The sequence below is a fragment of the Lepidochelys kempii genome, chromosome 7, assembly GCF_965140285.1.
Source record: "Lepidochelys kempii isolate rLepKem1 chromosome 7, rLepKem1.hap1, whole genome shotgun sequence".
Classification (NCBI taxonomy): Eukaryota; Metazoa; Chordata; order Testudines; family Cheloniidae; genus Lepidochelys; species Lepidochelys kempii.
In genome coordinates this window covers 33,550,114-33,566,751 of record NC_136386.1, presented here as the reverse complement: position 1 = coordinate 33,566,751, position 16,638 = coordinate 33,550,114, and the positions used below count along the sequence as shown (strand labels likewise).

Sequence of the window (16,638 nt, the reverse complement as noted above, 5' to 3'; positions counted from 1 at the left end):
CGCCCAATGGCTGTGCCTCGTGGCTGGGAGGCGGGCGCTTTTCCAGCCATTCCTGGCCGGACCATTCTGCCGCCCAGGACTGCTCGTTCGGGCTGAGCCCTTGGACGCCGGGTTTCACCCAAGCGCAACATGTGATGCTTGCACCCCCATCAGGGACGGGGGATGGGACAGGTGATTCGGACCTCATCGGATCAGCCTTAAGACTCACAAGGAGCCCCCCACTGGCAGCCCCCTAGCTTCCAAGTAGCCAGACGCTGCCTGCAGTGAGGTCTGCCCACGGCGGGGAGGAAGGAGACCTGGATGCCACCCCCCAGGTATGTGAGTCGGGCCCTGGGGGATAGAGGGGCTCGTTATTGTCTTTGCATCCCTGGCAGCAGGAGGGGAGGGGGATCCCAGCTACCCATGGTGCGGGGGAGGGTGGGAGCTGGGCTGGGGATGCCCAAGTGGGGCTGGGAAGGAGTGGATGGGTGCAGTGGGGTATCTCCAGGGGATGGTCTCTGGATCTGAAGGCAGGTCCTGCGAGGGGCTGAGGGGCCTTTGATACCATAGTGGACCCACCTGATATATCTGGGGAAGGATGGGGGCCAGGGTGTCTGCCTGCAGCTGGCAGGGTCAGAGCTCCCTGCCTCACTGCTCCCAGGGTGCCAGGAAAACAGGGCGGATGAGGGGGCTCATACTATTGGCTCCAGTTGCTCACTACATGGGCTTTCTGCACACAGCTCTGCCAGTGCCATTCAATCCTGACCTGCAACCCCCTGTTACCCAAGCCCTGGGCTCCCCTGCACCTCTGCCAGTGCCCCTCAGTCCTGACCAGTCACCCTGGTGAAATCCCAGCCCTGGGCTCCCACAAACACACATGGCTCTGCTGAGCCCCCCAGTCCCAGCCCACAGCCCCCTGCTATTCCAGCTCCGGGCTTCTCCTAAGCAGAGTCATCCAGTCATGTTAGGTTATGATGTTGTTGGGTTATGCTGCGCTATCAGGCTGCTCCATTGCTAGTCAGCAGGGAGATGCTGATGTATCCCATAATGAACACTGGCAAGAGGGAGGTCAGGTAACCTACTGCAGGCTCTAAGAGCACTCACCCTAGGGGGTAGGGGATTACTATGGGGTGCAAATGAGAGGCGGGCCATGGAATACGGACGGGGAACATAAGAATGGCCATACTGGGTCAGACCAAAGGTCCGTGTAGCCCAGTGTCCTGTCTTCCGACCGTGGCCAATGCCAGGTGCGTCAGAGGGAATGAACAGAACAGGTAATCATCAAGTGATCCATCCCCCGTCACCCGTTCCCAGTTATGGACAATATTAGTTGAACAGGTTGCTGACAGTGTGATGATTCTGGCCCAGGAAAGAACCCAGGAGTCCTGGTTTCCACCCCCAGGCCCCACTCTGACCTTCTTTCTCAAAGGCAGGGGATCAGAATTGAGTGCAGAGTCTATGAGGGAGGGTCTCCCCAGAGCTGGGTTGTCCTCTTCAGTCCTGCTCTCAGCACACAGATACAGGAGAAGGGTTTAAGGGGGCTTATGAGGTCTTTTCCTGGGGTGTAAATGAGAGCAGCCTCAGAGCTGCTCTAATATATACTCAGTCCATGCAATCAGGCTACCCAACGTTTTTGAGAGACAGCAGATGGCACCACTGCATATCCTGTAGTCAAGGGGAATGTGCACTGAGCTTGGAACCAGAAGCTCCTGCCTTCACATCTCCCCTTTGCTTTTTGCTTTTTATATTTCCAGGCACTTCCCAGACCTTACTATTGACCAAGACAACATTCCACCCCACTATTTAATTACTCAGATATTAGCCCCCCACTTCCATTTTGCAAATAATCTAAAAGAGAGGCTACACAAGGTCAATTCAGGTGGAGCTGGGAGTTGAGTCCACACTCTAACACCTCAGAGCTGTGTCGGAGCCACTCTGCTGCACTGCCTTTTAGAACGAACGTGCTAAATATATGTGCCATGGTTATCCAATTGCTAAACGCTTTGCCCACTTCCCTCCCAGACCCAGGGCTAGCATGCAGTGTTCTAATAGCCTACTGCTATCTGAGAGCTACTCTACACACGGATTTTGTCCCGGTATAACTATTTTGGTTGGGGAGGGAATTTTTTTTTACCCGTATGTTATGCCAGGACAACTCCAAGTGTGGAAGCAGCTATACTGATATAAAGATGTCTTATCCTGGGATAGCTTATTCCCCTTCCTGTACAGGAATAGCTATACCAGGATAAGCACTTTTATCTCATCATAACCATATCCACACTAGCAGGGGTTGTACCTCTTCAACTAGAATGGAGTAGTCAAAGAGGGACAACTTTGGTGTTTGGAAAAGTGCTAATGGAGTTGTGTAACCCACTGGCAAAGTGTATGCAAAGCCCTACTCTAGAGGCTAATTCATGCAGCAATTACTCCTGTAGCTCGGGTGGCAAAGGTCTATGCTCAAGTCAGAAAGTTATGGGGTCAAGCTCTGTTCATGACTTATGGGGGAATGTGATAGTTGCAAGCAACAGGGGATTATTTTTCTTTTTAAACAGCTGGTTTGGGTAATTCACAAAATTAGGGCTTTTACAGGGATCCTTCACCCAGTGCTAAAATGCGGCTGCCTCTGGGATGGGACAGAGGGGGATGTTTATGCAGAGATCCCTCACCTGTCTCTGAGTTGTAGGCACCTCTGGGGTAGTGTGCAATGCTGTTTATACAGGGATCCAATGCCTAGCATTGAGATACCTGGGGGTTGGGGTGTGGGGGCTGTTTATACACCTTCACCCAGCACTCAGGTGCAGCTGCTTTTAGGGTGGGCAATTCCCACAGCGAGGAGTCCTTTCAAATAGGCTTTATAGTGAAAAGCTCTTCTAACGTGTAAGATATGGTGCAAGTTATCATTAAACACAAGTTTGCATTCCGAACATCTGCAGGTGTGTCGGTTGCAAGGGATCTTTTATCCTGTGTCCCATAGCGGTGGGGATGCAGTGAATAGCCAGTGTGCACTGCACCGCATCCATACACTGGGATGGGGGGCTAGGAGCCCTATTACCAGATGCTCCCTTCAAGGGGAGTGGGAGGCTTAGGGGGCCATTCGCACCCACCTTAAGCCCCCTTTTGTGGTGTGCAGCTGAGGACACTCATTGAATACACGGAGGGGTTCTCAGACTTCATTGCACTGCGACCCCCTTCTGACAACAAAAATTACTACATGACCCCAGGAGAGGGGACCAAAGTGTAAGCCTGCCCAAACCCAGCCTCCCCGGGTGGAGTGGGGAGCAAAGTCAAAGCCCAAGGGCTTCAGCCCTAGGTGGGGGGCCTGTAACCTGAGCCCCGACACCCAGGGCTGATGCCATCGAGCTTTGGCCCTGGGTGGTAGGGGTTGGGCAGTGGGGCTCAGGCTTTGGCTCGGACCCTTAAGTCTAATGCCAGCCCTGACGACCCCATTAAAACAGGTTCGCAACCCACTTTGCGGTCCTGACCCACAATTTGAGAACCGCTGGTGTACAGAGAGCAGTGTGCTCCAGGAGGGGGCATTCTGAGTCGATACCATAGACTATGGTGCTAGGAATGAGCTGGCTGTGATTGTGGCCTTTAGGTAGGAGTGGGAGACCATGTGGGAGGGGGGGCTTGGGGACATCGACTGGAGCAAGGATCTATTTAAGATCATTACAGATACCAAGGACTGAGGGTGTCACTGTCCCTGGGATCCTCCCCTTTCACCCTTGTCCTAAACAGCTGTATAACATTACTACACTACTGTATATTGTTAAAAAGCCCTTCTCCCCACCCCAAAAACAGCTGCATCTAGGGCTGGGGTGAAAAATTCCTGTATAAACAGGCCCTGCTCCCAGCCCAGAGGTGGCTTCATCTCAGCACTGGGGCAATGGATCCCTGTATAAATAGCCACCACTCCCTACCCCTGGGGCAGCTGCAGCTCAGGGCCAGGCAATGGATTCCTGTATAAACAGCCCCCCACACCCCACCCCAGAGGTGGCTGCATCCGGGTGCTGGATGAGCACCACATGGCTTTTACCCATCCCTGTCTAGGCCCCATGTCCAGCCTTTCCTCCCCGCTCCCTCCCACTGTGCAGCTGGGAAAAGCCCCTTCCTTTTGTCCTCTCCCCCAACCCCCCGACCCCGCCGTGGCAGGACCAGCTGGCTGGCTGGGGAGGGCTGGCAGAGTCCTGCGGGAGCCCCGGTGGGCGCCAGAGGATGCTATTGTGATTTTTTTTCCTGCCGGCTCCCTATTGCGGGTGACGCGCGCTCACACACGCAGATCCATGCGCTCACAGCACCGCAGCCAGCAGCCACAGCCAGCCCTTCCCCGCCGGTCCCCGAGCTTGCCCGTGTGGTGCTGGGGGCCTCCCTGGCTGTGGAATCTGGACGCGAGCGAGGGGAAGGAGCCCTGGGTGTCCCCCGGAGGGAGGTGAGCCGGGCTCCTGGGAGATGGAGGGGCTTGCTATTGTCTCTGCATCCCTGGCAGCAGGAGGAGGAGAGGGGTTCCCGGCTGCTCCTGGCGCTTCGGGGTGGGGAAGGGAGGCGGGCTGGGGATGCCCAGGTGGGGCAGGGATGTGGGGGCACCCGGATGCAGGCACCTGGGAAGTGAGGGGCATGTAGGCTAGAGCCGGTCTCTGCGCCTGACGCGAGGCCGGGCTGTGGGGGAGGGAGAGGCAGGCCAGCATGCTCCTTGGGGAATGGCAGGGGGAGCAGCCGGTCTGAGATGCCGGGTGTGCGCGCACATTGAGCTGGATTCCCTCTGGTGTGTGCATGGCTCTTTGTGTGTCTCTGGGTGCCTTTGTTTGGCAATAGCTCTCTGTGTTTGCACCTCTGTGTATCTGGGTGCGTGAACCTGTCTCCGTATTTGCTGGAGTATGTGTCTCTGCGTGCATGCATATCTGGCTGTGAGGGTTTGTATGTGTGTGTGGATGTGGAGCTGGCTGTGTGCGCAGCTCTGCTGGGGTGTTTCACAGTGTGCATACATAGATTTGTGTCTCTATCCCTGCCTATCTGTCTTGGTGTGTGCCTCTCTCTGTACGTGTGGGCTTGTTTTTGGCCGTGCTGTGCCCCGGCACTGGGCGGCCATTGCCAACACTGGGAGCTGCTGGGTACAAGTTCTTTCGGAAGTCTGGCCACCTGACTCAGGAACTGAAATCTGCACTGTGGGGCAGAACTGGAAGCCCCTGTTTTGAAATGTTTGGCATGTGTGTGCGTGCAAGATGGCTCTGCCAGCTAGTGCCACATGGCAGGGCCCTGCGCTGCATTTAGGGTCCGGGTTGAGCTCGCTAGTAGGTCAATAGTGGGATCTGAGTTTTATGCAGAAAGAACTGATGCAAATGGTGCAATGGGAACAATCTGGTTAGCCCTGTCTGCAGCGTGGAGAGGGGGATGGCAGGGGAAAGTCAAGAATAGCTTGATTGGGCTGAATAGTTTTCCAATCTCTGATACAGGGGGTCCAAGCCGCCCAGCTTCTGGGGCGGCGGTGTCATAAGTTGGGTGCACAATTCAAATGTGTGTTGGGAAGAACTCCATGGTGCAGGGAGCCCCGGGGTGGGGATGAGTATCTTGGGGGCTGAATCCAGATTATCAGGCCTGCCTGGGACTGAGTGGTTCAAAGCCTTTATGGTGGCATTAGCGATGTGCAGGTGCCATTGTGCTAATGCAGTGATCACACTTCCCCATGGAGATCTGGGCATGTTAACACAGAACATGGGGCAAATAGGCTTCCAATTCAGCCCAGAGGTGCTGGGCTGGGTGGTACCAACCTATTCCTGAATGTAGGGATGCAAGCCATGGTATTTCGGTCACAGATCCAGGGGAGCAGAGCCAATACAGTACTGGGGTGGTTTGCAGCGAGGGGAGTGGGAGTTCAGTAGGCGGTACTTTTCTCTCACAGTCAGTGCTGACCCCGGTGCCCCAGTTCAGCACTACAGGGCACTGTACTGCAGGGGACAGGGTGGGGGCTCAGTGAGGAATGCTCGCCCTGTGGAGTCAGTGCTGGCTCCGGTGCCTTGATGCAGTGCTGGGTGTGTGTGTATGTTATGCAGTGGTGTAGGAGCTGAATAGGTGGTGCTTTTCTTTGATAGTATTGACACCAGTGCCTCAGTATAGCAGTAGGGGGCCTATGATGGGGTGAGGTAAGGCTTGGGCTACTGCAGGGGAGTGGGAGCAGCTGTCTGGTTAGACCCATCTCCTCTCTACTTGCACTCCCTCCCCTCCTGCCCTCTGTCTGGGGAATGAGGGAGCAGAGGACCCCAATGGTTTTGAGATCAGAAGTCATGGGGAGCAGGGGCTGGGCCTGCTGGGGGAGAGGGTTCAAAAGTCACAGGGGAGGGGTGGCTAAAGATGATGGTGTGTATGGGGGGAAGTGGAGCAAAGAGAGGACATTGTGTGGGAGTGAGGGGGCTGGTAAGAGACATTGGTCTCAGGGTTAAAGAACCCACCTCACAGACAGCTGCATCTCAGTGCAAGGTGAGGCAGTGCACCACCCCAGAGATGGTTGCATCTCAGGTCTGAGTGAGGGATCATCGGTACTATTAAAGTAGTACCCAGCATCCCCAGCTGAGATCAAAGCCCCGCATTGTGCAAGGCACAGCAGACACACACTGGAAGTCCCTGCCTTGAAGAACATACAATCTCACTAGGCCAAGGAGGGGAGGGAAAACTGAGGTACAGAGTGTGCAGTACCTGGCATAACAGGCCCACTGCTATATTTATACTACAAAACTATACAGCAGGGCTGTGGAAGAGGCTGGAATAGAACCCAGGAGTCCTGACCTTCTCCAACTACCCTGGCTTTAAGCCATGAGGCCCCACTCCTCTCCCAGAGCTGGGGAACCTAGAAGTCCTGGCTCTCAGGCCAGTGCTCTGTCCACTGGCCCATGCTTCCTCCCCTACAAACATCCTCCTTGAGGTCTCTTTATCCAGCACAGAGGAGGCCCAATTCCTGTCTCCCCTCATTTGTTTCTGGAAAGGCTGGTCCCTGAGTGCCAGCAATGGCAGTGCTGATTGGATTTTGCAGGAACACTTGCTGGCATAATTACCTCAGTCTGGCATTGGCGCCGGCTGTGGGGGGAGGATGCCGTTATCGGGGAGGTGGCCTGGCTGCTGTCAGGGAGTTGGGCTATTTATCCTTCGGCCTTAAGAGCATAAGCCTCCTTGGGGCTGTGCAGCTAAGAATAAGATGCCCAATCAGCAGTGTAATCTGGGGATGATCTGCAGTGAGATGCCGGCCTTTGGCATGGGTCCTCTGTGTGGGCGGGTGGGGCTACCGCAATGTGGCACTGGGACCTGTACGGTCAGAGCCGGTCGCTCGCTAGGCTAGGCCTGTGGGGGAGGCTGGGCCCAGCCGGGCAGTGCTGGGGGCTCCCTTCAGAGGCTTGCTAGGCCAGGGCCTGTGTGGGAGGCTGAGTCCAGCTGGGCAGCACTGGGGATTCCCCCCAGATACTCGCTAGGCCAGGGCCTGTGAGGGAAGCTGGATCAAGCCAGGTGGGCAGCACCAGGGGTTCCCCTCAGACACTTACTAGGCCAGGGCCCACTGGGGAGGTTGGGCCCAACTGGGCAGCGCCAGGGGTTCCTCCCAGATGCTCGCTAGGCCAGGACCCATTGGGGAGGCTGGGCCCAGCTGGGCAGCATCAGGGGTTCCCCCCAGACACTCGCTAGGCCAGGGCCCACAGAGGAGGCTGGGCACAGGAGGTGGCTGGGTTTTACCTCATGCCCCATCCCTGGTTTCCCCTCTACAGCCTTGTGGTAGGCCAGGGTCCAGCCCTCTCAGCTCATGGAGAGAGGAAGCAGCCCAGAACCGCACTCCCCCTCAGAGTCCTTTCACTCTGTCTCATCTCCTCCCCCTGTGCCTTACACCCCTCTAACCCACTCCTCATTGCCCAGCTCTCCCAGTTAGGTCCCCCTCTCCTCAGGGGTTCCTGACATTGGGGTCACCCTGCCAGCCAGGCTAGGTTTCCTTGTCAGCTGCCTGTGCCCCAAAATCCCCATTGTCCCCAATTCTGGATACCCCCAAATCTGCATCAGCCCAATCCCCCAAATCTACATCACCCTTGAACCCAATTGCCCCAAATCCTCATTACCACCAATCCCAAATCACCAGTCCTCAAAATCCCCTTTGTTGCATTCCAAATTGCCTTAGTCCCTTATTACCCCAAGATTAATGTCACCCCAACCCCCAAAATACACTCATCCTGAAACCACATCACCACATCCCTCAAATCCCAATCGCCCCACATCTACATCACCACCAATCTAAATCCCTTTCACCCCTCTGATCCCAAACACCCACAAATATGCATGGCTCCAATCCTCCAAAAACACATTGTTCCAATCCCCCAATTACCTGACCTCCCAAAATCCCTGTTACCCCAATTGCCCCAAATTCTCCATTACTCCGAATCGTCACCCAATTCCCAGTCACCTCAACCTCACTATCTGTTTTACCCACCCCAATTGCCAGACTGAATCTGTTTGTGCTGTCACTCTCACCTGGCCCTCATGTAAATCTGTGCATGCACTGCCCTTGTGCTGGAGGTAATTTGCATGTTGGCGGTCACACTAGCCAGTCCCTAGTCCCAGCACTCAAGGCAGAGAGAATGTCTGTGTGATTGCACTAACTCACCCCTCATGTGAGCGGGAACCTGTGCATGTGTGACTGCACTAACCCAATCCTTGTGTCAATGGGAATCCGTGCACACACAATGGCACTAACCAACCCCTCGTGTCAGTAGGAATTTGTGTGTGCAGTTGCACTAATCCAGCCCTCATGCTGAAGTGATCTTGCTTGTGATTGTACAAGCCTGTCCATGCAGTTGCCTCCCCCCTTCTGGGCAGCAAAGTGGCATCACTCAGTCACCTGCCACCATCCACTGGCTCTCCTGCATGGCTGTCATTTGTCTGGGGCCCATATACACCTTGTAGAGGGTGCCGTCTCTGTGGGAGCAGCTGTTGATGTTAGATGGGAGTTGGTCTGGGATGCCCATGGGCTTCAATGGCCTCCTGCCAGTGTTCCAGTGACTCCTGCCAAGTCAGCTGTGGTGGCCATTTGACATGGATTTGGTGCCATGTTGCTGGTGTCTTTCTGCATCTAAAGGATCAGCAGCCCTGTGACCCCAGTCTTACCCTGGGCATGCTGGCTGGCCATCTTGGCAACTTGCAGAGCTGGGTTAATGCCTCCCACTGCACTGGTCAACCCTCCCCTGCCCCCGTCACTTGGCACCAGGAGTGTTCTGGGCTTTATATCATGTAATCCTGTGCCCCTGCTCAGCTGTGCACATCGCTTTACAAACACTAACCCTGCATGCCCTCTCAGCTTCTGTTGTGGAAATTAGAGGGAAACTGAGGCACGAGTGAGTGAGTAAAATAGCTGAGAATAGCACTCAGGAGTCCTGGCTTTCGGCCCTCTTTCTCTAAGCTCTAGACCAGGGGTGGCCAACCTGTGGCTCCAAAGCCGCATGTGGCTCTTCAGAAGTTAATATCTGGCTCCTTGCTTAGGCACCAACTCTGGGGCTGGAGCTACAGACGCCAGCTTTCCAATGTGCCGGGGGAGGGTGCTCACTGCTCAACCCCTGACTCTGCCACAGGCCCTACCCCTTCGCCCAAGGCCCCCACTCCTTCCTGCCCCCTTCCCTGAGCCTGCCATGCCCTCACTCCTCCCCCTCCCCCCAGAGCCTCCTGCATGCTGCAGGAGGCATGGGGAAGGAGGGGGAGGTGCTGATCATCAGGGCTGCTGGTAGGCATGGGAGAGCTGATGTGGGGCTGCTGAGGTATTACTGTGGCTCTTTGGCAATGTACATAGGTAAATTCTGGCTCTTTCTCAGGTGTAGGTTGGCCACCCCTGCTCTAGACCCTACTTCCCTCTCAGACCCAAGGATAGAATCCAGGAGTCCTCGCTCCCAGCCCTCCCTGATATAACTCACTGAACCCCACTTTCCTTCAAGGGACTGGGAGAGAATCCAGCATTCCCAACTCCAGGCCTCACTCTCCTCTAACCACTAGACCCCACTCCCTTTCTGTCAGGGCATACTTGTCAGCTGATACTCCAGTATCATGCAGTTGGAGCTACGCTTGTGTAGGTGGTGGTAGATGCATGTTTGAAGCATTTGACAGCATGGCTGTGCATATGCAGTGTGATTAGGCAGCAATAAATATACATGCAGTGGGGAAGGGTGGTTTAGTGGGGAGGGCACTTGAGTGGGATGCAGGGTACCTGGATTCTATTCCTAGGACTGCCACTGATTCCTTGCATGAGTCATGTCCATTGCCTCAGTTGTGAAATAGGACTGATGCTTCGCTGCCTCATAAAGCTAAGATCCATTGATTGTGAGGCACTTGGATACTATGGTGACAAGGGGAGCATAAGCTCTTTGTAGCAGAGCATTTTCATTGACCATGTGCCTGTACATCACCGATCATAGTGGGGCCCGGAGCCCAGTCATCTCTAGGAGTTACCTCACTGCAACAATTATTTTATATCCCAGAACACTACATCCAAAGAACTATGTTAAGATTTTAAAATACGGCCCTCAGAGTGCAACGTTAATTTGCACCCCCTTGTGTTTATGCATTATGATACGGTCTTTAATTACATGATCACATGTTGGTTTTTTTCCACAGGACCCCTGCCTTGTTCAATGCACAGGATGGACAGTAACATAAACTAGGTGTGGCGCCATGCATTATTCACTGCACACTATCCAAACCCCACACTTCATACAGAATTAGTAATTTCCCCCTGGGCTTTTCAGTGTTGCTCTTATTGTACTATCTTAGTGCTTTACAGATGTGAATGAATTTATCTTTGCAACTTTCCTATGAGATGACTTGGCAGTTTATCCCCATTTTACAGATGGGAAACAGAGATTAAGGCCAAAAGTGTCAAAAGGGTCAGTTAATTTTGGGTGCCCAGTATGAGATGCATAGGGCCTTCTGTTTCAGGGAATTTAGCATTATATGGCACTTTTTATGGTCAGAGCACAGCTCCCCTTGACTTCAGTTACAGTTGTGAGTGCTCAGGACTTCTGCAAATCAGAACCCAAGATCTCAAATGGAGTGCTCAGAAAATGAGGCCCACACAGTTAGTGCCCACCTGTGAAAAGTTTGATGTAAGTGATTTGCCCAGCATCACACAGGAACTTTGTAGCAGAGTCCAGTTCTATAGGGCAGCATTCAGCTGCCTTAACCATGCCAGACCTTCCTTTTTCTTCCTGCAGTCCCCTGCCTCATTCACTGCCCACCTTCCAGCTTCTACAACAAATGAAGCAGGGGTCTGACAATAGCTTTCTTCACTACCCTACCTTGATCCATGTCCAGAACATGTCTGTTCTGTACACTGACAAAGCAGGGGTCCTGTGAAAAAATAGTATGTGATCATGTAATTAAAGACTATATCATAATGGATACGCACAGGGGGACGAACTGAGGTTGCACAGGCAAAAAATGTCATCATGAGGAACCATACTCATCCCCCAGTTTGAGTCATCAGCAGTGCTGCAACCTTTAATTCTCTACCACTTGAGCTAACAGCATAACAGGTAGGAGTAGTAGGCTGTTATCCTCTGTGGATTAGGCTCTAGAAGGAGTAAGGTACATACTTTTCAAGTGGGTTTTACGACTATTTGCTGTCAGCAGAGGAATGCAGAGACTCAGGATTCCTGGGTTTAGTTCCAGGTTTTATAGGTGATGTTTGCTAGTGGTTACAGACCATTCTGTCCCTTTCATCCTGCTCCCTAACTCCCCCAGTCGTCTCCCACTCCTGTCTCCCTGTATGTAGCTCCTGTCGCCAGCCCCTTCTGCTCTTTTCCCATCGTGGGGATGCCCACCCCAATGCCCCCCACCTGGCTCCTGCCCCCATTATCTTCCCTCTGTCCCTGTCTCCCCCACATCTCTTCCCCACATCTATTCTGCTCCCCTCTGCACTCTAGTGAGGCTGCATTCTCCTTCTTCTCCAGCATGGGGGAGCATTGAGAGCACAGGAGAGACCATTTTCCTGCTCTCACTTCTGATGTGAAGGTCTGGAGCATGCTCAGCGCAGTGGAATCTTTAGAAAATTTAGCTGCCAAACTTTAACAAGTCTCTACTTAGCATGTGAAAACTGAATTTTTTCCCCCTGAGGCTCATAAATAGGCCAGATTTGGGTGGATCTTCATGGAAACAGCAAAAGGCATCTTCCTGACCCCAGAGTGGTCCCCCTGCCAAATTTCAACTCCGTGCTCCAATGGATTGAGGCCCTAGAGGAGGGGTAATCAATTATTTTTTGGCAAGGTCAAAATTTCTTGGTCAAGGTATGGTCAAGGTCCAGACTCCAGAGAAAATAATACAAAAACAATAACCAAAAACAACTACAGCATTTGCTCAAGAAACTTCCTGAAAAAGCACAAGATCAAATCCGCACAGACACACCCCTGGAACCCTGACCTGGGATATTCTATCTACTACCCAAGATCCATAAACCTGGAAATCCTGGGCGCCCCATCATCTCAGGCATTGGCACCCTGACAGCAGGATTGTCTGGCTATGTAGACTCCCTCCTCAGGCCCTACGCTACCAGCACTCCCAGCTACCTTCGAGACACCACTGACTTCCTGAGGAAACTACAATCCATCGGTGATCTTCCTGATAACACCATCTTGGCCACTATGGATGTAGAAGCCCTCTACACCAACATTCCACACAAAGATGGACTACAAGCCGTCAAGAACACTATCCCCGATAATGTCACGGCTAACCTGATGGCTGAACTTTGTGACTTTGTCCTTACCCATAACTATTTTACATTTGGGGACAATGTATACCTTCAGATCAGCGGCACTGCTATGGGTACCCACATGGCCCCACAGTATGCCAACATTTTTATGGCTGACTTAGAACAATCCTTCCTCAGCTCTCATCCCCTAACGCCCCTACTCTACTTGCGCTATATTGATGACATCTTCATCATCTGGACCCATGGAAAAGAAGCCCTTGAGGAATTCCACCATGATTTCAACAATTTCCATCCACCATCAACCTCAGCCTGGTCCAGTCCACACAAGAGATCCACTTCCTGGACACTACAGTGCTAATAAACAATGGTCACATAAACACCACCCTATACCGGAAACCTACTGACCGCTATTCCTTCCTACATGCCTCCAGCTTTCACCCTGACCACACCACACGATCAGTCGTCTACAGCCAAGCTCTGCGATACAACCGCATTTGCTCCAACCCCTCAGACAGAGGCAAACACCTACAAGATCTCTATCAAGCATTCTTACAACTACAATACCCACCTGCGGAAGTGAAGAAACAGATTGATAGAGCCAGAAGAGTTCCCAGAAGTCACCTACTACAGGACAGGCCTAACAAAGAAAATAACAGAACGCCACTAGCCGTCACCTTCAGCCCCCAACTAAAACCCCTCCAACGCATTATTAAGGATCTACAACCTATCCTGAAGGATGACCCAACACTCTCACAAATCTTGGGAGACAGGCCAGTCCTTGCCTACAGACAGCCCCACAACCTGAAGCAAATACTCACCAACAACCACATACCGCACAACAGAACCACTAACCCAGGAACCTATCCTTGCAACAAAGCCGGCTGCCAACTGTGCCCACATATCTATTCAGGGGACACCATCACAGGGCCTAATAACATCAGCCACACTATCAGAGGCTCTTTCACCTGCACATCCACCAATGTGATATATGCCATCATGTGCCAGCAATGCCCCTCTGCCATGTACATTGGTCAAACTGGACAATCTCTACGTAAAAGAATAAATGGACACAAATCAGATGTCAAGAATTCTAACATTCATAAACCAGTTGGAGAACACTTCAATCTCTCTGGTCACGCAATCACAGACATGAAGGTCGCTATCTTACAACAAAAAAACTTCAAATCCAGACTCCAGCGAGAAACTGCTGAATTGGAATTCATTTGCAAATTGGATACTATTAATTTAGGCTTAAATAGAGACTGGGAGTGGCTAAGTCATTATGCAAGGTAGCCTATTTCCCCTTGTTTTTTTCTAACCCCCCCCCCCCCCCCCACGTTCTGGTTAAACTTGGATTTATGCTGGAAATGGCCCACCTTGATTATCATGCACATTGTAAAGAGAGTGGTCAGTTTGGATGAGCTATTGCCAGCAGGAGAGTGAGTTTGTGTGTGTGGGGGGTGTGTGATAAAACCTGTATTTGTGCTGGAAATGGCCCACCTTGATTATCATGCACATTGTAGGGAGAGTGGTCGCTTTGGATAAGCTATTACCAGCAGGAGAGTGAGTTTGTGTGTGTGGTTTTTGGAGGGGGGTGGAGGGGTGAGAAAACCTGGATTTGTGCTGGAAATGGCCCACCTTGATTATCATACACATTTTAAAGAGAGTGGTCACTTTGGATGGGCTATTACCAGCAGGAGAGTGAGTTTGTGGGGGGGGGGGGGGGTGGAGGGTAAGAAAACCTGGATTTGTGCTGGAAATGGCCCAACTTGATGATCACTTTAGATAAGCTATTACCAGCAGGAGAGTGGGGTGGGAGGAGGTATTGTTTCATGGTCTCTGTGTATATAACGTCTTCTGCAGTTTCCACGGTATGCACCCGATGAAGTGAGCTGTAGCTCACGAAAGCTCATGCTCAAATAAATTGGTTAGTCTCTAAGGTGCCACAAGTACTCCTTTTCTAATAACAATACTGATAATAATAAGTAAATAAAAAGATGTCACGGTCCATTCAAAAGCATCTGGCTGTCCAAATTTGGCCTGTGGTCTACGTATTGACTACCCCTGCCCTAGAGCTTCTCAGCAAAATGGATCTGAGATTTTTTTTAACATGGGCAAAACAGTTTTTCCCTAGTTTCATCTTTGGAAACAGGTGAACCATTTTTGCTGAAACTTCCCAGAAAGTTTCAGCCTGAGGCAGAGTCCTGACCAGGAAAATTTCAGGACTGGACAACTGAAGTTTGGCAAAGTTATAAATAACCAAAACCAGGGTCTTCTAATGGCAACCTTACTTATAGATCAGTGGTTTTCAAACTTTTTAGGCTGTGTACCCCTTTCCAAATAAGGTAGTCTGCCATGCACCCGGGCTGAGATAGGCAGAGGCGACACATGGGGGGTAGAAGGCGGGGTCATATGTCTCCCCCCCACCCCGCGATTTCTGCCTTTCATTTAGCAACAGCTTCTAGAGGTTTTCCAACCGTGGGATGCACCCCCTTAGGAACATTTGGAGAGGTGAGCGGTGACACCAAGCGGCTCAGGCCAGTCCCGCATGGCAGGGCTTGGGAAGGGAGTGCCACCTCCACCCCCTGACTCACCTCAGCAGGCCACCCAGTTTGAAAACCTCTCGTTCTGAGTTGCACAGCAGAAAGAAAACGTACACCAATGCAGCTGCTGTTTTAATTGAAAGGAGATTAAATGCTGATTAGATTGCCAAGTCTTACTAAATGAAATGCGTTGTCTGCCGTTACAGGATTTTTCTTGCGTACACCCTTACGAGAGCTTGCGTACCCCAGTTTGAAAACCACTGGGTGGTGCTGCCCCAGCTCTGTGTATAACCAGCAGTTAACACTGAGCTCCCGGGGTACCTGGGCCCTGAATTGCCCGGCCCTCACCCCCCAGAGATGTGTGGGCTGGACAGGGATTCTTTGTGAGCATTTTCCTGACTCTCCTTTTGGTCTGTAGGACAGAGTGATGCCCATGAAGGGAATCCAGCTATAGGAATAGAGACCACAGAGCCGAGCAATCCTGACCACGTGGCACTGCAGCAAGACACCCAGTTCAGCAGCAGCAGGTGGCCTTTAGCATTCATAGGGTGTGGTGTGTTGGCCAGAACACTGGGCTGGGAGTCAGGACTCCTGGGTTGTATTCCCAGCTGTGGGAAGGAAATGGGGTCTAACAGTTAGAAAAGTGGGGCTGGGAGTGAGAACTGCTGGGGTCTAAATCCTGGCTCTGCGCTAGGACCTGGGTCTAGTGGCCTAGAGAGAGGCAAGGCTGAGAGTCAGGACTCTTGGTTTCTATTCTTGGCTTTTCTCTTGGCCTTGAGCTAACCCCTTCCCCTTTCAATGCCTCTGTTTCTCCTCCCACCCCTTGTCTCTTTAGATTTTAAGCTCTTTGGGGCAGGGATTGTCTTTATGTATCTGTGCAGCACCTCACACAATGAGGCCCTGATCTTGGCCGGGCTGTGTACTGCACTCAGCGCAATGGTGCCCTGATCTCAGTCTGTGCAGTGCCTCGCACGATGGGCCCTGATCTTGGTTAGGGTCTGTGCAGACAGGGCATCTGATACCATGGTGATGGGCCACACCTAAGAACCAGAGTGGACAAAGCCATATGAGGAGCTGTCCTGGGATCCACTGCTGTCTGAATTCCACCCAGTTCTTGGGCCTAAGGGCCCAGAGCTGCATGTGGGGTACCAATGGAGTGAGGGGATAGAGTGGAGCTTTGCTCTCCCTGTTCTGGTATGGGATGCCTCTGGGACTCAGGGCTGGATCTGCTCAGCTGTTTCCTGCTTTTAGCTGCTGTTAGCACTTGGGGCTGGGTGGGGAATGTAGTGCACCAGCAGGGAGATGCAGAGGCCAGCTCTATTAGGAGGCCCAGCAGACTGAGATGAGGATATGCTCAGTTCCAGGCATTGCTGTGTTGATACAGCCATGGGCCTAGCTCTCAATCAC

At 52.4% G+C, this 16,638-nt stretch overlaps 1 protein-coding gene across 5 annotated transcripts in view; it reads left to right on the top strand.

Annotated features, from left to right (window-relative positions):
• The first annotated feature begins 30 nt into the window (after positions 1 to 30).
• SPTBN2 (spectrin beta, non-erythrocytic 2) overlaps positions 31 to 16,638 on the top strand; it is a 63,102-nt gene continuing 46,494 nt past the window's right edge. Inside the window, exons 1-2 of one of the 5 annotated variants that reach the window (XM_073352063.2) lie at positions 32 to 314; positions 15,650 to 15,758. The gene's annotated coding sequence lies outside the window, so the exon portion shown is untranslated. Of the gene's footprint in view, positions 315 to 4,248; positions 4,409 to 15,649; positions 15,759 to 16,638 lie in introns of those variants that run through there. The other 4 variants (XM_073352062.2, XM_073352065.2, XM_078853671.1 and 1 more) reach the window with 4 other exon arrangements.